Below are 13452 nucleotides of genomic sequence, written 5' to 3' on the forward strand. Positions count from 1 at the left end.
AAAACCAAATGCAACTGCATTGAACTAACCTCATAGAATAATTGACGGGAAATCAGAAATTGGATGCAAATGCATTGAAATATAAATAACCTCAAAGAATAGTTAATAGGAAATCAGAAATCAGAAATCGGGATAAAATTGCATCGAACTAACCTCAAAGCATAAATAATTAGAAATCATAAACTAGATGCAGATGTATTGAACTAACCTCAAAGAGTTATTAATGAGAAATCAGAAACTGGATGCAAATGTAATAAACTAATCTAAAGACTAATTAATGAATATAGAAACATCAAAAAATGGATGCAAATGCACTGAACTAACCTCAATGAATAATTAACGGAAAATCATAAATTTGATGCAACTGCATTGAACAAACCTCAAAAAATAATTAACGGGAAATCGAAAACTTGCAGCAAATGCATTAAACTAACCTCAAAAAACAATTAACGGAAAATCGAAAACTGGATGCAACTGTATTAAACTAACCTCAAAGAATAATTAACAGAAAATCAAAAACTGGATGCAATTGCATTAAACTAAAATCATATATTAACTAACAGGCTGGGAAATAAAAAATTGGATGCAATATCCTTGATGAATATATAACGGAAAATCAGAAACTGGATGCAAATGCATTGAAATAACCTCAAAGAATAGTTTAATTGGAAATCGGAAACCGAATGTAACTACATCGAACTACCCTCAAAACATAAATAACCGGAAATTGGAAGCTAGATGCGAACTAACTTTGAAAAATAATTAACGGGAAATCAGAAACTGGATGCAGATGTATTAAACTAACCTCAAAGAGCAATTAACGGGAAATTAGAACATTGATGCAAATGCAATTAACTAATCTCAAAGAGTAATTAATGAAACATTAAAAACTATATGGAACTGCACTGAATTAACCTTAATGAATAACTAATGGGAAATCGTAAACTTGGTGCAACTGCACTGAACTAATCTCAAAGAATAATTAACGGAAAATCAGAAACTTGATACAACTACATTGAATTAACCTCAAAGAATAATTAATGAGAAATCGGAAACTAGATCCAACTACATTGAACTAGCCTCAAAGAATAATTAACGTAAAATCGGAAACTTGATGCAAATGCATTGAACTAACCTCGAAACATAGTTGTATTATATATAGGGAGAATATAATATCTCGACAAGTATAGTTTTGCATTTTAAGTAGTGTTTATTATAATTATTTTATTATAATTGTGAATGGCTTGCTATTTAAGTAGCTTCAATATCATTTTCGCCACATTGGACATTCTCACAAAATTTCAATCAAACTTCTATTATTAAACATAACAACAACAACAAATTGATGGGTTTTACCAAGGTTTGGTGTTTTCTTTTGATAGAGAGTGGTGCAAGAAATTTGAACAAGTGATTAATATAATTTACATATCTCATAGCTATGAATAGTTGCTAATATTTTTTAGAATAATTTAATATAACGACACCCGTTCGTAGGACGGGTTCGAAAACTAGTATATATATACGGGCCTGCTATGTAGACAGCAAACTTTCGGACAGCATCCACACAACAAAATTTCGGCCGTTGGATCAAAACAAATTAGACCAAGATTTAAACTGTTGGATCACGTTTAAATCAAAAAAATCAACACACCCAAATATTCTCACGAAGGATTTTCTCTCTCCTATTCCTCTCTCCAATTTTCTCCAAATCAAAACCCAACGCCTCCAAATTTAACACCAAAACACCCCCAAATTCAATAATTCCAAATTTGATTCCACCAATGAAGTTGGGTTTGAGTGATCAAGCATTTTTGCTCTTGGCATTCATTGGTTGCACGGTATAATTTTTGAATTTTGTTGATGAAATGCTTTGTTAATTTTATGGACTGGTTCAAGTATCAAGAAGTTGGGTGTTTTATATTTGGTTGTTTGGTATATATATTGTTGAATACAATTTTTATAACTTGGTGACATGTAAAAACATTGGAAGTAACTATAGTTTCTTCGGTTTTGGATCTGAAGTCTAGTTTGGGAATGAAATGATGATTTATCACTGGTTTGTTGATGAGAGTAACACTGACAATTTATTTGTTCACTAAAGGAGAAACTATTCATTTCTTCACAATAGTTTGCTAAGTATGGAACCAATTACTTGGAAATTCCCTCTATTATTTTTGTACCTTCTTTGAACAATTTATCTGTGTTGTCTTTATTTTGGTTAATAGTATATTGACAGTACAAATGACTTCTTTTTGGCAGACTTTTATAGCCTTTACCCGTCTTGTAGTTGTAGCTGTTCCAACTTTATTTGTAAGTCATCTTTTACGATTTTATAAATTCAAAGACTTGCATATGTTTTCTGTCTTTTCATTAGAACAGCATAAACTGGTGGGTTACTAAAACACACATTGAACGTTCTTCTGGGTTGTACTCATATCTTCTGTCTTCATATTCACATCATCTTTGCATTACGCCATGCATCTAGTTAAGTTGTTTTGGGAATCTTTTGTTCTCTTCGGCTATGATGGATCCCTTTTATTGCAAGACCGTCGTCATAGTAGGGTGGGATATAGTTGTCTTGTAAACTTGCTCTACGGGTTTACCTTTCTTAGGATCTTGCTAAGGGGGGTGATCATTTGGAGCCTGGGCTCCCTCCTTGTGTTCACCCTTATTCGCAACGTCAATGAATACTGGTTTTAACTATAAAAAGAAAAAAGAAAAGTTTTTGTTACATTGTTTTGACTTGGGCTTGATATAGTTTTGTTAGTTGTGGTATTTAGCCAAGAGATAACTGATGGAGTTAACAAATCTACTCAAGGCATGCAAAGCGGCCAGGCGAGGATTGGGCAGATTGGTGCTCTTGCTTTCGACAACGGACTATGTGTATGTTGGATACCCTTTAGTTTTTTTCTGATTCTGTTTCTACACGGATAATTATTATTGTCCGCAATTACTCATACAGCAATGATAGAGGAAAGGGCAAACTTGCCTGTTATATCTTTACAACCAAATGCTATTTGCGGAGCGCAAAGAAGACTTCTCAGCGGTTGGGCCGGGACAAGAAGACTTCTCAACACGAGGCCTTTGAAAACAATTGCTAAGATATCCGGTGATGTCTACATTCTTCGTGGTGTTTCTATCCCAGCCTTTGACATAGATACTCGTGGGAGTTCAACCAAAAAAAATAGGTAGTGCATAATTATGATGGTCAATACTAAGCTAAATGTATTTTTTTTTATTTTTTAGGAGGTGGTGCAAAGGTGACCGAGCGGAGTTGAACAAAGGAAGACTAGGTTAGGAGAAAAGGAAGGAGATGCTAGAAGGGTCTAATTTTAGGGTTGGCGTTCACCGGTGAAATGATTGAAATGTCATTGGTTTCTTTCTTTGGTGCATATCTCGTATGAGGATATTTTCCACGTAAACATGCACCACCGCTTGGTCTCTCTATCTTGGGCTGCAACTTTTCTTTGTAATAAAAGTACTTCCAAGTTTATGGATAAGGAGAAGGACTTCATTTGTAGACATGCAGGTTCTAAAAAGAATAAAAGTACTTTCCTTTAAACTTCTTTTTCAGATGTGTTTTTTGTATGGGTCTTCCTTGGTGGATTTGGTGGAGTATAAGCGTATATGTATGGGCCTAGACAGAATCTAGTCAACTTAACTGCTTGAAGGGTAATCTTGGAGTGTGATCACTGGTCATTTTATCTTGTTGGAATGCCAGTTGCTGTGGTCTTGGCTTTCTTTGCCGGTTTTGACTTTAAAGGCATAAGGTTTGGCACGTTAGCAGTTCTGACAAACAATAAGGGAGTCTACAATTAAGGGAGCTGAACTTGCAGCAGTTCTGACAAACAATCTAAGGGTGCGATCCCTTGTAACTTTAATGACCTATCAAGTTGTAATAGACTTTGATGATCTATCAAGGTGTCCTTTGAAAATAATGGAAATAACAATTGCACTTGTTTCTTCTTCTCACTAGTGTTTCGATTAATTTTTTGTTTACTATTTTAAAATCTTTATATTTTTGGCATGTACTAATTCAACTTTAGATAGCATAAAAAAATTTGAACAAATATTTCAAAATTTTCAAAAGTACATATCTTGTGAGAATCGAGAATGGGGGTTTTGGATTCTTCAAATCGAATTTTAAGATGGGTTCTTCAAATTTGGGTGGTTAAGATGGGTTCTTCAAATCGAATTTTGAAGATGGTTAATATGGGTTCTTCAAATTTTAGTGAACAAATAAATTGTCAGTGTTACTCTCATCAACAAACCAGTGATAAATCATCATTTCATTCCCAAACTAGACTTCAGATCCAAAACCGAAGAAACTATAGTTACTTCCAATGTTTTTACATGTCACCAAGTTATGAAAATTGTATTCAACAATATATATACCAAACAACCAAATATAAAACACCCAACTTCTTGATACTTGAACCAGTCCATAAAATTAACAAAGCATTTCATCAACAAAATTCAAAAATTATACCGTGCAACCAATGAACGCCAAGAGCAAAAATGTTTGATCACTCAAACCCAACTTCACTGGTGGAATCAAATTTGGAATTCTTGAATTTGGGGGTGTTTTGGTGTTGAATTTGGAGGCGTTGGGTTTTGATTCGGAGAAAATTGGAGAGAGGAATAGGAGAGAGAAAACCCTTCGTGAGAATATTTGGGTGTGTTGATTTTTTTGATTTAAACGTGATCCAACGATTTAATCTTGGTCTGATTTGTTTTGATCCAACGGCCGAAATTTTGCTGTTCGGATGGTGTCTACTTAGCCGGCCCCACATATCATTTCTTGGAGCATCAGAACTGTTACCCCAACTTTTTCGGGCTAATTTTCTCTACAATGCCTCATTTGAATGAGAAACAATTTCATCATATTCAGGGTAATTTTCAATCATGTTTTCTACTATAAAATTTCTGGGTAATGTACGTTAAGTATTGTATAAGTTCAGAATACTATTGTGAAACTTTTGATGATCATAACAAGTTTGAAGTTTTCAAGTTAATACTTCATAATGAAGTTTGAGTAAATAATGTTTTTGGTTTGGACATGGATGTGTGAGAAGACCACTATGTTTGTGTACATCACTTAATAAATCTCCTAGCTTTGGTATTGTACATCACATGATCTCTCCTACTAATGTACTCAGTGGTGTTTGTATGCAAAAACATTGAGAATATTTTTTTGCATATATAGGTTTTCACAATCCTTGTCACAGTTCAGGTAACATCCTCATCCTCTAGAGGGATATACTATATTTTTCACAGTCTTTGGCACCGTTCTTAAGGAGCGTCGGTATCTGATTCCCAACTACAATGCCCAAAGACCTTCTGAAGTTCTTCGAGCTGATGTTATCATATGTAATCTCTTGCAGCTCTCCTTCTTGTACCTTGAACAACTTATCATATATCTCTGAATCAGCCTAAATTGAGAATCATTCATGGAAAGCTTGTATAGTGTCTACCCCAGCCTATATAATGTCTTACGTTAAACAAGTTAATAAGCGTTAAATTAATTAAAAGTGTTCTAAGACTTTGTATAAACTGTTACAGACACTATATAAGCTGCCCAATCACATGTCCATTTGAGAAAAAGCCAAACAAACTGTCCATGGACATGTTATATGGTGTATTTAGGAGCTTATATAGTATCTTTAACATCTTATATAGTGTCGTATCAAAGTTGCCTACAAACAAGTTAATAAGCATAAATGTTCATTATCGGATATGTTTTATAAAGTGTCTTAAGAGGCTTATATGATGTCTTTCCCAGCTTATACAGTGTCTTATACAAGCTTCCCACGAACATGTCCATTTTGTGTAAGATATATTGGACCGTACTATTTAGTGTCTAATATAGCTTGTTGAGTGTTGTCTCCTATTGTTAGTGTTCATGAGACTGTTCAATTCGTTTTTGTTGTATGGCTTATTTGGTATCTAATAATGGTAGTATAGTGTCGTACTAATTGATCGATTGTTTCTTTATATTCGGTAGCAACGATTTGATTTATCGTGGATTGGGTGCAGTCATGGAATTTGACGATTACCGCGTAGGGGAGAGTTCTATGAGGGATTTTTATAAAAGGAGAAGGCGAATGAGTGGTGGAAACGACATGTAGAGTATGGAACTTTTGATGAATATTGGCTATTAGGCAAGAGCTTTGTGGCGCTAGTGGCTTATGTGAATGGTCATAGTTTTAGGCATTTCTTGAAATGGCATCCCCAGTTACTAAAGTGCCCAGATATTGATACTTTGGCTCATTTGTGGGAGATTTTCATTGTGACGGTGAGTAAGTTATACACGTTCAAGCTAAATATGAAGGCGGTGGTTACTAAAGAATTCTACAATCTGGTTGTGGACATAGATTTGTTGAGGTCCTGGAGATTTGTCGTGAATTTCCTGGCGAAATATCTATGGAAAATGGTATGTGATTGTGAAGAAGTTTTTGACGTGTACACTTTTCGTATAGAAAAGAACCTTCGGAGCCTAAATATCCCTTCTTGTAAGTTTGTTGTTTGGTTTGGCAAGATCGAAAGTAAGCACAAGTCTCTGACATTAGAAGTTGTGATGCCTACAACTTTTAACAGAGCGTCTGTTGGGTAAATGTCCTATCGGTCGTCTTGGATAAGAAGCAGATTCTGTTAGATTTGAGTTATTTTATGCGGCCAAAAATGTTAGAATGGTTTTGACAATGATGTTTCTTCGCTCCCCAACTTTTGTTTCGGCGTTTAGCTTTCTTGGTGGTTTCGATAGTCTAGAAGAATTTTCATTCTCTACACCCTGTCTAGAGCGTATACCACAACCATATCTCCCGCCACCCCCTGTTGAAAGGATAGTAATTTCTATGCCCTTGTGACATTACAAAGTCGCATTGCAGAGGTTTGATATTATGTGTTGTTGTAATTTGCACTTGGTTATGATTATTACAATTTATTGTTAATTGTTGCAGTTGATGAAAAGAAAATATTGTGAGACTGATTCAGAGATGAGTATTGCCGAGGAGATTGAATTTGATGCTTTTTTGCTTTCAAAAAGACCAAGACTAGGAAGCGTGCAAGATGTTTGGTATCCAGCGAAGCCAAAATAGTCGTACATAACTTATCGTCTCCCTTGTGGAACACTGGAATTGGAGTGGTACGACGAGTATGGTGAGAAGGGTTAAAAAGATGATTGATACCATAAGCAAAGGTGAAGCTTTTTGTTTTTAAAAGATTAATGTTTTGGTAATCCGCATGTTGTAATATAATGACTGTCATTATGTAATCCGCATGCTAGTATAGCGTCGTGGGACATCTGTTTGATGTCGTACTAGTAAGAATTGTTGAATTATATGCATATGGCAACAACATTTTGTGTTGTGTAAAGCACCAATTTTGATCAGAGCGTTCATGTTTAAACAACAATTTAATGTTTAATCCACTGTTGTTTTTTGTACTCCAATTTTTGAATTTGCAAATTAGTACATATCGAGGATATTGTTCCATTGAAAAAAAAAGAAACAGAACTGCAAACAGAGCAACCACAAATTAGTACGTAGCAATTTTAAAAACAAACAACTGATCTATACCTTTAATGAAAATTTAATGACTTGATGTAGAGGAGGTCCCATCGCCTTCGATTTCCTCAGCTATATTCAGTGAATATTCTCGAATGAACTCATCCTCACTGTCACTACCAAAGTAGAAACAATTGTCACTGTCACACTCTTGGAGTGAATCAAAGTATGTCGATTCTGATGAAATAGACAAAAGTGATGAACCTTCAACAACCACTTTAGTACCTTTCACTTGTTGACACAATCCTCTTCCCCCCTTGTGAACTACCTTTGCCTTCACAACCCTGGTGCTACCTTCAGCCTCCTCCTTTGCTATTGTCCTTAATGTCCTTAATTCTTTCATATTCACTTGGATGATACATTCACTTGGTTGATAAATTCACCATGTAACTTTCACAATTGATTTAAGGGTACCATTGTTTTAATTATAAAATTGAATTTCATAGTTTTAAATAAACACAAAATTTTGGGTTGCAGGAAAGGTTGCAGTTACATACTCGTATTAAGGGAATGGCATTCGAACCGAAGAGCTTGAGCTCCATGTGTTGGATGGTTTGTACAAAAGACACCCTAAACCATTTTTCATTGGATTCTATTATAGGTATATACGGTAACCGATCAAAACATATGGTATTCGGGCCGCAGCCATGTAGTTGCATTCACGTTGGTCTACCACCATTGCATGTGGCTAAACAAAGATTCTGTGTGTTCATAATGTGATATTTAATGCAAAGAAGTCCCTAAATTACGTTAGGAATTGCATGATATGATGTTTAAACAAACAAGACGTCAAATAAACTGGATACGACATTAAACAATGGATTGATTATTAGTCATTGTTATTGTACTAGTACTATAGCTAAAGGTAAGTTTTACCCTCTCATTGAGAATAGGCCTTCCCTGTGTAAATGGGTCATCCTATAGTTATTAGGGATCGATAGTTTTTAAGCCTGTGACACCATATAAAAACCAAACTCAGACCTAACATTGCTTTCACCTCACAACCTCATAACTCATTTACTTTACTTTCGGTGTAGCTCCATACAATATAGAAAAGAAAGGGTGACGAAAAACAAAAACCTTCAATATAGATCCATTCAATAGAGAAATGATTCAACGCATTCAATCCCAAAATTCATGCTTCTGAAGGAAGAGAAGAAGAGGGTGCTACTGATTAAGGCGGCGACTATTTACTAGAATAACATGTCCAAATCTCTCGGAATTTCAGTATAAATTTTGTTTTTTATAGCAAGCTAAATTTTATTGATTTCTTACCACTGTGCCAAACATATTACCATTTTGTAGCCATTGTTGTAAATAAAGTCCAAAAGATTTTGTAAATAATATTTGAAGTGAATGTATTTGACTATAATATTGGTAGCACCGTTAGTTTCACACTATATACTTAATTGATTATGCATTCGTTGTTGGGTTGATATTGACTCGTGATACTCTACTGTTCTCAAGTGGCCTCGTTCAGCCAAAGAGTTTAATACTTCTACCATACTTGTTGTCTACCGTTTGTTGAAAGTTTAACTTAATAACTGACTTCCCCATTCAAGAAATGCAGAAAACAAAGTATGATACATATAGTGGAATGTATATGACACAATTGATGTTCTTGATGTGGTTACTGTCATATACTTATATAGTGTTTTACTAGGCTTGTATAATGTATTGTGGAGTCATATTCTTATCCACATCGTTGGACAGTATGACATTGTTGCATATTTTTTAATAACGCTGGTTTATAACATTGCAATGACAGACAACAAACCATGAACAAACTAACTATTGAAAACATGTCCCAAATACTATATTTGGCAACGTGTGCTTAGATTTGAGAACATGTATCCGAACTAAAGTCCAGCTCAGTTTAGGTAGATGTTTAGATCATGATACTTTCACGTCTAATTATTAGAATAAATTTGGGTGTTTCGGATGTGGTCACATCTATCTATCCAAATGCTAGGTATAACTTCCTCTTCTTCTCAAAAATTTTTAAAATGCCTAGAAAGGTGTGCTACGTGGTCATTAGAGGACGGTAGCCAGGTATATACAGGAACTGGATTGAGTGTAGAGCCCAGGTATTTGTCTTCCTCACATCTATTTTTAACCGAATCCTAAAATTCAATTTTCTTGCTTAATATGTTCATAACAAGGACTGTTACCTATTTCCTTAACAGGTGTTCGAGTTTCGTGGCAAAAACTTCAAAGAATGTTATTCTGTCGAAGAGGTGGAGGGCCTACTTAGAGCTACTAGAGTCTGCAATTACTACAGTGACTTTGTTCAGCCACGTAATGAGACAAATGTGGCAAGCATGTCTACAATGAACACCCGTACGAGGGAGACTTCCATGCAAACCAAGCAAAACAGTGAATTGGCATTACTATGGAACATGGGTCTCGCCATTGTTGTCCTACTAGTTGTTTTTATTGTTTTAATGGCCAAGTTGATTTTTCTGTTCTAGCTAAAAAAAACTATGGAAATGTGTTTTATGAAATCAACACTCTTCTTGTTTTATGGAAATGTGTTTTAATTTGCTTATTGTATACAATTTACTATGCCCATTTTTTGCAGTTTAGCTACTATACATATTTCTACGCACTATATACTTATCGAAAAAATGGTTTATTATTGGAATATACTTATATAGTGTCGTGCATAACTTATATATCGTCTTGTGGATGCAATATCAAATATCAATAAAAGTATGATTCATCTTTCCCTCCATTTTTTAAAAACTAAAGTAAAATAACTCTTAACAGTCCTTTCTTCTTAAAAAACTTATATAGTGTCTTCCAAAACTTATATAGTGTCGTCCGTTAAACTAGTTAATATGACATATATAAAAAAAAGTTTTGGACAATACTATATAAGCTTCCCAAGAACATGTCCGTTTAAGAGAAGGCATGCTTAGGACTGAGCCATATTTTTTTGCATGATCACTACCGTACCTAATTACTACTAATTTTGTTTGTAATAATTCCTATTTACAAGGAATTCCGATCCTATAAAAAAAAAGTACGCATCTGTCAAATTGAAAATTAAAGCATATCAAGTCTTATTCTATTCTCAAAATGAGTCATTTTTATAGTTCATACACCAACATTTGAAGATATTATAAGTACATACTCAGACAATAGAACATATAATAAGTGTACAATGTCTGGAATGTTTAATATGTGGACATGATTAATAACATAAAGACTCGGAACATTCAATATGTCAGGAATGATAAAGACTGGGAACATAATAAAATATATACTAATTTTGTAGTACTGATTAGCTGGCTGGGTAGACTTGTAACAAGTTTCCATCCCTGGTTAGTTGAAAATTCCACCATACGGAATGAAGTTTTATATTATGGGTAGAATTGTGTTGCTGCCTGATTTTTTGATTTTTTCAACCGACACAACTTTATTAGCACATAAGTTATACCACGCTAGCCAGTAGTCACACTTGAAGACGGCAACATCGATGGAGAAAAAGTCAACAAATTGTGGGTGAGGAAATGTTTGATACAAGTGATCCAAGAAAAACTCTAGTGGTCGACTCCACACCATAACGTTGTAGTCTTGCAATATGTGGAGTTCAATTTGTCTAGCACGAATTGGACAATTCCAGAAGGTGTACATGATAGCAATAGTCCCCTGGAAGTGAAAGAGCTTGTAACCGTTTGGGGTGGAGGTGGTTAGGGGAAGCACCATCTTTGTCCACTCTTCACCACCAATATCACTAAACTCATCATCACTTGGACCATCATAGCCACCACGCCCATCCTCGACCACATGCTTTTTGTAGCATTGGGAGTTCTCTTTTCTTTCGTTTAAAAGGGAACCTTGGTGACTATGGCCCCTCTTGTCTTCCATGAAGTGGGTTCCTTCCCCGTCACCACCACCACCACTTTTGGATGTTGCTAAAACACCTGTTGGTGTGTCAGATATGCCATTGTAAGTATTTTTGTCCACATAGTGGACGAAATATTGGACCAAACGGGCACATATATTCCAGGACCGGTGTGCCGAGTTCCGAGGTCGTGTTTGTATAATATTCCATCATAATTATGTTAACATCTCGCAGCACCATGACTACGATTTTGTGCTCCCACCGCGCCACCAGTAACTCCGCTTCTATCTCCACCTATCATTTTCAAGGTCAACACCACCAGTCTCGCTCATCAATTGGGTCATCACTCTGACTATCACCCCCAAACAAAGGAGCAGTGTCTTCACGCATACTAGAAGTGTCAATAATATTATCATCCCAATTTGTATTGTTCTAATTCAATGCACTTCCACCCATATCTCTATCCATACAACTCACCACTTCCTCCAAAAGGGAAGTAAAGCTGACACATGTCGTTCTCCTTTCTCTTAGTCCTCCTGACACCCTTCAGACTCACTATGAAATTCTAGTGGAACACATTGGCTACCCAAACCAGTTATAGTAACGCTGTTTGTTAGGATATCGGGATAATTAGCCTCAAGGTACTCGAAACTTGGTCAGGTGTGAACGTCATTGTATGGCGCCATCTGGGAAGTTCAGACAAGGTTTCAGGCATGTGCGACTGAGAAGGTTCAACATCTACTCCAATACAATTGTCAGGCACATACTGGGTAGATTCTGCAAGGAACATTTTGGGCACTCTTGAAACTTCAATACCATCTGGAAACATCATAATCAGTGAGTTTAGTGTCGTTTTACACACCTATTTTACAGTCAAAACAATGCCGCAATCCACAATAACTCACTTACCCCCATAAGTATCTGCTACACAGGATCCAAACTGTGTTTGAAGCATCTCATCTCCAACAATGCTAATTGCACAACAATTTAGTCATTGCACAAGTTAGTTTCCTAAACGTGTCAATAGTATACCCTAAACTATTGTCAAAAACACAGAGACAATGTTTAATAACTCCTATATAGTGTCGTGTAATGCTTATACAGTAGATTAGATAGTACACATATATTAAGTTTGGAAACCTAATATAGTGGCATCCAAGTCTTATATAGTATGTGTCTGCTGTCAAAATAATGCCATAAACCACAGTAATGCACTTACCACCATAATTGTAAGGTACACGGGAAGGTCCACTAAATTGAGTTTGAGGCATTTCATCACCAACAACCGTTTCACCAACATGGTATGGTACCATAACATCTATGCAAACTTTTAGCCGAGCCATAAGTTAGATTCAAAAATACCAAGTTAAGCAGGCTTTCACTTAAACGTATATGTTATATAGTGTTGTTCAAGTTAATAAGAGAAAACCTGCCCATTTAATCTCATTAAAATATACTTGAATGTCAATAATAACCAAAGCCCACTTACCGCATCAACTTCTTTCGTAACAGGGAAGTGAGATGATTCACCTAAATTAGTGTCTGCCACTTGAGATCATCTAAATCAATTTGGAGAAACAAATGTTTCAAGCAATGGTTAGATTCGAAAAATGAAAAATCCCTGTTTAACAGTTTACGATGGTAATACCGTATATTGTCGTGTTCATCCTGTATTTTGATTTATATGTCTTACGTAACGCAGGAAACCAAAGTTTTGCACTTACCACCACCTCCAACCTCTTTTGCACCGGGCACAAGGGATGGTTCGCCCAATTGGGTTTCAGGCAATTGAGTTGGTTCGGGAATACCTGCGAAGTGATTTAGTCAATCGACATATTAGTTTTGAAATTACCCATTCAATAAGGCGTTGCAAGCTTACCTTATGTTAACCTATTATCATAAACAAGTGATGCATGAGCATGATAGTGGGACATCCTCCTCTATCAAATCTCCATTCTCCTTTCTGAATATCAAGACACTACCTTCTCCATAGGTTTTCGTTTTGTGCGTATCCATCATCTCATTTTAGTTATTGTT

The 13452-nt window shown here is 35.6% G+C and overlaps 1 long non-coding RNA gene across 2 annotated transcripts; it reads left to right on the plus strand.

The window, feature by feature from the left end:
* Positions 1 to 1543: 1543 nt before the first annotated feature.
* On the plus strand, positions 1544 to 3969 carry LOC147494652 (uncharacterized). Of its 2 annotated transcripts, XR_015198479.1 has the most exons (4): positions 1645 to 1838; positions 2781 to 2883; positions 2963 to 3109; positions 3247 to 3969. It is a non-coding gene; the product is annotated as an uncharacterized LOC147494652 (long non-coding RNA). The 2 variants fall into 2 exon arrangements; XR_015198480.1 differs by lacking the exon at positions 2963 to 3109 and having other exon boundaries at positions 1544 to 1838.
* The last annotated feature ends 9483 nt before the right edge of the window (positions 3970 to 13452 follow it).

The sequence above is a fragment of the Coptis chinensis genome, chromosome 6, assembly GCF_015680905.1.
Source record: "Coptis chinensis isolate HL-2020 chromosome 6, ASM1568090v1, whole genome shotgun sequence".
NCBI classification, from domain to species: domain Eukaryota; kingdom Viridiplantae; phylum Streptophyta; class Magnoliopsida; order Ranunculales; family Ranunculaceae; genus Coptis; species Coptis chinensis.